Here is a 7,441-nt window from a genome sequence, read left to right as displayed (position 1 = left end):
GGGGTAGAAGTAGGAAGTAACTACACATTTAAAAACTCAAGTTAAGTACAAGTACCTCAAAATTGGACCTAAGTATAGTACTTGAGTACCTTAATGTAGTTACTTTACACCTATGTATGTTTTTGTACCGCAGTTTGGCTAAATGTTCAGTGTAAAATGTACAGCGATTCATTTCCTGTGTACCCTGGTCTCATTGTGGGCGGGACACTGTTGTCATGACAATGACGTCAATGTTGGTGTCGAGTAACCAAAGGTCAAAATAAAGACAAGTGAATGAAAACGGAAGGAAACTTAACAGGCTGCACAGAATCCAACAGAACATCCACCGAATCTGCTCAAACTCCACAAGGATGCAAAAGAAGAAGCTTTCGACTTGATGTCTCTCCTGGAAATACCGTTTTTATTCGCCGGTAAGGAAAACACAGCAGCAGAAGGTTAGGGTCACAGAGGAGCTAACGAAAGCTAGCATCGAGCTAGCTAGCCTAGGTCGTTGGCTAACTAGGAGCTAATGCTAACTGTTATCACATTACATTGTTTGCTTTGGCAGGCTGACAAGTTACTTTGAGCGGGTTGCTAGCGGTACACGTTCACTTACTGCATATGGGATTTGCTATTCAAGGTTATATCTCTGTTTAAGTTAGCTTTGTAAGTGTTGCAGCCAGGATAGGACAAGTTAGCTGGCCTTGAAACAGTGGATGTGTACCAGCTGTGTAACTTCATTAGAGTACAGTTATACTGCAATACTGTTACATAACTATGAACCTAACAAATATGATATAGCTAAGGTCATTTAACCCACACTAAGCTAATAGTGCAAATAATAATGGATGTTAAACCAACATATTTGATGTCTTGTGCTTTAGTTTGACATTTCATATGGTAATTGTGTTTGCACATGTAAATAATAAAGAAAACAGTCAGCCCTAGTTTTAGTGAACATGAATGTAAGTATATACTATATTCTAATTACTTTTTTCTTACCACTGGCAATGTGTGGTTTTATTTCTCAAGGTTACATTTCTGTTTAAGTAAGCTTTTTAAGTGTTGCAGTCAGGATAGGACACATTAAGTTAGCTGGCCTTCTGTATTACTTCATTAGAGTAGCGTTATACTGCAACACTATATAATAAATATGTACCTATGTTGTAGCTAAGGTCATTTATCCCATGCTTCAAGTGGATGTGTCACACCAAGCTAGCCTTTTCCACAAAGCAGTGCAAAAATAAACAAAGTAATTATTGTTTAAGCCTAGAAATGTGTCATACTTGCTCATATGTTATGAGATGTAATACATTGTTGTCAGTGAGCTTGCATTTGAATATGTTCTGTGGATGTCATTGAGAGTCGGCCTGAGCATCCGTGTGATAACCCAGTTAGACGTGCACCGGTTGATGGAAACGAGGTCAGGCTAACTTCTCTTCCTCTGCTGTTTTCTTTTAGGAAAACACACGACTGCAGATAATAATGCAATCAACGCTGGAATCTGGATTCACTCTGGATTATCTTCATTGTGTAATCAAATGGACATTTTCCATGCAGGTAGAAGCTTTTAGCATAGTTGATATCGTATCAACCTTCAACTTATGAGTCCTGCTGACCAGGTTTATCATTACCTGTCAACTTGTTCGACTCAGGCTGTGCCTGAGGTTACACATCTACCAGGTAGTTTGGGGCTGTAAACATCCCCGACTGGAAGCTTTTTATCCACGGAGCTTTCAGTCCGATGTTTGCCGCTGCCGACTGCCTCCAGCTGCACAGAACTGGAAGAGCCGCTTCATTTCATTTTCTAGGAAGGCTGTTGAACTAATAGTATAAGCACGTTTTTGTGGCCTATTTATATATCCTCAATATCCAGACTCAGTCCATGTAAACATCCTACACTCAGCTGTGAGAGGCTGAGGGAAGGTTGTTTACTTGGACTGGCTGGAAGTGACATGAAGCGATCTGATTGGAGGGCGTCCGCGTCAAGGTCGCACATCACGGTTTCATCTGTCTGTAAGGTGATTAAAAGCCAGCAGTTTTATTCTGCGTATTGTATGTTTTGTAAGCAATTGCTGTTGTCTAATTGTGTCTTTTTCTTATGTACTTCTAGTTATTTTAATTAAAAATGTTGTTGTGTATTAATCTCAATAAAAATGTGATCACAAAAAAAACAGCGAGCCTTTTTCATACAAGGTCAATAACCAAACGTTTGTTGGCCAAAACCTCTCAAAACGTATATTTTTGTACACTTTACCCCATTTCTTGATGTAAAGCCAAGCTATTAAAGGTGGGGTAGGTACGTTTTAGAAACCGGCTGGAGATACACTTTTTGTTATATTCCATGGAATGCTCTTAACATCCCGATAGCACTGAATATCTGAAGTGCTTTGACAAACAATCCATAAAAAAATGTCATCTGTAGAAGCCGTAATACTGTAAAAAGTACATCCGATCGATTGCATGGCCTACCTGCATGTCAGCCTTCCATCGGGGCACAACTTTATCTCGTGCCCTCATTGGTCATGTGCGCGTTCGTGTGTGTTGGGGGAGGGGCTCTGTAAGGAAGTGGCAGATTTTCTCCGGTTGTGTATTTTCAAATTCTAGCGATCTCGAGCCGGTTTCTCAAACTTACCTACCCCACCTTTAAGGCTTAAGTATGACATTTCATATAGTAATCGTTTGTTTAAATATAAATAATAAAACCAGTAAACCAATCATTAGCTACAGCCCTATAAAGAATAGTGTAAAGATAATAAACATGAATATAATTATAGACGATTCTAATAACTTTTTTCTCTCGCCACTGGCTTGATAGGATGTGAAAACCCTGCCTTAGAGAGAATGTGTGTGGTTTGAAATTCTGTTGAATGTTTATGCTGACATTAAAACTACTCAAGCCAGTTTAAAGATGTCATCACTGGTTTTGTCGTCTTCTTCTTTAGCTCATAGCAGGTGTGTGTTATTACTGCAAGCAGAGAAGGACATGGGGGTGACAGATGGAAGATTACACACACTCAGCTTCACCATCAAAGTTCCTGCTGCATGTCGACCTCTTAAACAATGATCAAAGAACTACATGTATCTACACGTACATATATTTCAACTAAAAATGTAGTTTATGCTGTATTTGTACATTGTTATTGAATTCATATTTGATTTGCGTATGTAATACTTTATAAGTTGAATCATTCAAAAACATTCTTCATTTACACCACTAGATGTCAGACTTGTATTTCTATTCGACCTGGTATACTTTATAAATGCCATGCTTCCTTTGTATAATATAAATACTTTTATGTATGCACATTATTGATTATTTCAATAGCGTCATTTTCATATGACTTTGATACTCCAAATAAATGCAACATTGGATTAATACCCTGTATTAAACACTGCGTCACATTGCAATAGTGTCATGTGACCCATTGACCTCTTATCCATATCAGATATAACTTCCCTCGACCACAATGGTAATGGTACTTAACCATTGTCCTTTTTTAACAAATATTGTTATCAACCATATTTAAGGTATTTTGTGTTTGTTGCAGTGATGCACTGACAAGTAGGTCACCCCTCTTTTTATTTGATGACAACATTATGAAATGTAACATATAGGTTTCCTGTCACGTGACCGTATCACTCCAAATCAATGCTGAATTGGTATTACCTCACTGCGCAGTATTAGTCTAGTGCAGTGGTTCCCAAACTTTTTGTGCCCAAGGCACACCAAAGGACAAGTACAAATCTCAAGGCACACCTATTGTGCAAAATAGCCCTTATAACACGTGTTATCACTGATATCATGTAAAATATCTGTAAATGTGCATAATTATTTACTAATGCCAAATAAAATGTGACAAAGACAACTATATTACTCATGAAATATTTATTAACGAAATATTTCAGAAATTAATTTGAAACGTTATCAAGGCTTCATCAAAGCAGCAACACACTCATTTAAACCAGACAGGTCACAACATTAAAAATGAGACAAAGGAAACTCAGCACAGAGAACTGTCAATGCAAGGAAGCTGCATTGTCCATGGTCCTGAACTACAAATTATAAATGTAACATTTCAGCAGAGATGGGGTCGTTACTAAAAAAAAGTAATATATTACATTTACATATTACTTTAAAAAAGTAATATATTACATATTACATATTACTTTAAAAAAGTAAAAAAAGTAATATATTACACTACTTCGTTACTCTCTACATAAAGTAACTCGTTACTTTACTCATTACTTTACTCGCAGGGCCGGCCCGCCCCTCCCTGCAGGCAGATCACGCAGACTGCTAAAGTTTCAAATGTTCTCTTTAGTTCAGTTTCCATTGTCGCATAAGACTGATCCAGATCCTGACCGTGGCTGTTCTCTGTCTCCTGCTATCTGTATATTTTGCACAGTCTATCTCTGCTCACTCTGTTGCGTCGGCGTGTTCTCCTGCGTGTTGGCCATGTGTCGCACTGGAACCAGACACCTCAAAGACTTCAGCCGAGCACGTACGAACTGCGCATGCGTGAGGGGAAATAACTCTCCTTACCAGCAGGCGGCGGTAGTGTGTATTCGTCATTCAAAACAGGCAACAACCGGAAGACAGAGAAGAAGAACAGACTGTGATATAAACAAACAACAAATAGCGTGTGCGTTAGCTCCACCTTAGCATGTGTTCTTTGCAGGTGTGTGTTGAGGTTTGACGTGGTGTTTCCAGCAGTGGATAACAGCTTCTGGCCTGGACACAGTTTGCACCTCACCGTCACATTCCTGTCTATTCTTCGGATGAACTCAAAATAATGGGCATACCTCCACCCCTCGAGAGTTATCGCTGACTCAGCCATGTGTATGCAGCACTGCACGTGGAGATGTGGACACGCAAGTCGCGCAGATTACGTACATATAAACCTACAAAGTACTGATGTAGTACATTTTTTATTTTTGTGTAGTTGTATATTGCAATAATAAGGTATGGTTGTCACAAAATCCCACGGCACACCCGGACTTGCCTCACGGCACACCAGTGTGCCGCGGCACACCGTTTGGGAACCACTGTATAGTTGACTATATAGGGTGGTCCTTAAAATTGAAATTCGGAAAGTCTAAGCTCCACCCCCCAGAATTCATTCTATTAGTCAAGAAAACTCTCCTGGTGAATGTTTTCCTCAATCTGACAACATGTACCTCTCCCTCATCGACCTGGAAGTGGAGCCGCAGTTGCAGCACCGTGGCAGCCCAGGTCGATGAGGGGGGGGTACATGTTGTCAGATTGAGGGAGGGGTACATGTTGTCAGATTGAGGAAAACATTCACCAGGAGAGTTTTCTTGACGATCATAACAAATTCCGGTGGTTGGAGCTTAAAATAAATGAATTCGAAAATGTACTATAGGACCACCCTACTGCGCAGGACACACCTCGTAATTAAACATCCTTTTTACCAGGTTCCACTTGTTTTGTCAGCAAACTTAAAATATAGTTGTTGATGTTGAAGTAAATAGAGTGCCATTATAATTTAGATATAAGGTGCATTATTGAGGAAGATGAATTGACTATGTGTAACACACACAGACTGTCAGCAGGCCCGGCTCCAGGATGAAATGACTGAGGGGGCTGTGCGCGATTTTCTTTTCACAGCAACGAAAAATACTGGCAATGTAATGAATTGACACACCAAGCTTTTTTCCTTCTCTCCAATGTCTTTGCTTCTTTATTTGTGTTACGGCTTCTGTTTCCTGGTGCTATTAATTCTGTTGTGCGTGTGTGTGCAAATGAGCTGTAAGGTTTCCTCGATGCCCCGCCCTCGTACCGTCCGAAGAGGTGATTGGACTGACGTCATCCAATCCCTGCCTGCTTCCGGCACATCTTCCGGGGGAGGAGTACAAAGGCCGGGGACGGAGATCATTCTGGAGGCTCTGTGTTGTGAGACAGACGCCTCTAGTCTTTACTCATTGTGCTCGTTAACACTGTGAATCACCTGGGTTTAGTATACTGCTTGGCAGTGTGTACTTAGGCTGCGGCCACACGAGGACGAAAACGGCTAAACGCATAGGATTAACACAAACGCAGTCACAAACAAGCTTCCGTCCACACGCAATAGTTATCCGGATAGTGTCTGTCCACACGAGACCGCTCCGTTTAGCTCCAACCGCTGGAGAAGCTGCAGTACATATGCAGGAGCCTGTAGGTGGCGCTGTAACTTCCTCCACAAAAGCAGCGAAGAAGCATGGTTGTCATGGTTGCCCTTCTGTTTATTCTCCGCGGTGGGGGCCGAGGGAACCGGGCAGAGTTTTTCGCCAGTCAACGTGTATTAAAGTTTAAATCTTCCGGACAACATTATAAAAGTGCCGGTCAAAGGTCTTCTTTGTTATTTATTGAGCTTTAAAACAAATGAATAACGACTCTATATAATATAACAATAAAATACACGGAGCCTCTCTTTTTCCTCCTTCTCTTCGGACAGCGTCAGTGTCTGTCTCATGCAGCAGCTGGTCCAGTAATGAGTGACCCGGCCGACTGTAAAAATAAACATATTTATATCTAGTTTAGGGAGTTTGAGAGGTAATTAAAATAGCTAAGGGTGATGATCTGACTTGAAGTGTGTGTTTTGCTGCAGCGGGAGGAGCTGCAGGTGAGCAGAGCTGCGTGTCTCCGTCCTGTCAGATTACACTCCATATCGAGAGAAAGATAAATAATCTGAATTCAGGGTGCAGTTTACTTTGACGCGGGGATGAGCAGCAGAGGTGGGGAGAGGCGGGGCTATTGTCTCATCATTCTTGCTGTAGATGTTGCACAAACAACTGTAGCATGGTCAATAGCGTCCGGAGCACGATAGCAACTCTGCGATCCGCCATTGTTGTTGTTGTTGGTGGCGAAACACTTCAGCAATGGCGCGGGGTAAGCGGAGGTAAGCAGAAGAGGTGGGGCTATTGCGCAATCACTATCAGTGATCTGAAAATGTTCGGATAGGGCGCACACACGGAGCCGTTTGACCCCCCAGAGCGTTGCGTATGCCGTTCTCTCCACCTTGGGACCCGTTATCGTTTCCTCAGTCGTTTATTGCCGTATTCGGTCGTCCTCGTGTGGCCGAACGGTCTATATGACACTAAACAGTAATGCAAACGACCGAATTCGTCCTCGTGTGGCCGCAGCCTTAGTGTTGTGTGATTAGTATACTGTTTAGCAGTGTGTGTTTAGTATTGTGTGTTTAGTGAAGTATGTTAGCTCAAGTATGTTTGCTTAGACCCAGGTTAGCATAGTGCCTGTTGATCCGCAGCAGCTGTGTTTTTGTGCAGCCTTTTCATTTGCATGTACCACGTTTAACGTGAGGTTTTCTTTTCTCTTTTATTTTATTATTACTCTGTATGATCTGCCAAACTCCCTTTTGGAGTCCTCCTTTATTTGTTCTATAGTTAAGCCGGCGACGTTGGCCCTTTTGTTTGTTTCAGGCTGTTTGTCTGCCATTAT

General features: G+C 41.4%; 1 long non-coding RNA gene across 2 annotated transcripts; it reads left to right on the top strand.

Annotated features, from left to right (window-relative positions):
• The first annotated feature begins 273 nt into the window (after nt 1–273).
• On the top strand, nt 274–2,971 carry LOC117455504 (uncharacterized). 2 transcript variants are annotated; one of them, XR_004553092.1, is made up of 3 exons: nt 274–410; nt 1,441–1,539; nt 2,925–2,971. It is a non-coding gene; the product is annotated as an uncharacterized lncRNA (long non-coding RNA). The 2 variants fall into 2 exon arrangements; XR_011644109.1 differs by lacking the exon at nt 2,925–2,971 and having other exon boundaries at nt 1,441–2,896.
• The last annotated feature ends 4,470 nt before the right edge of the window (nt 2,972–7,441 follow it).

Source organism: Pseudochaenichthys georgianus, chromosome 11 (assembly GCF_902827115.2).
Source record: "Pseudochaenichthys georgianus chromosome 11, fPseGeo1.2, whole genome shotgun sequence".
NCBI classification, from domain to species: Eukaryota; Metazoa; Chordata; class Actinopteri; order Perciformes; family Channichthyidae; genus Pseudochaenichthys; species Pseudochaenichthys georgianus.
This window is presented reverse-complemented; position numbering and strand designations above follow the sequence as displayed.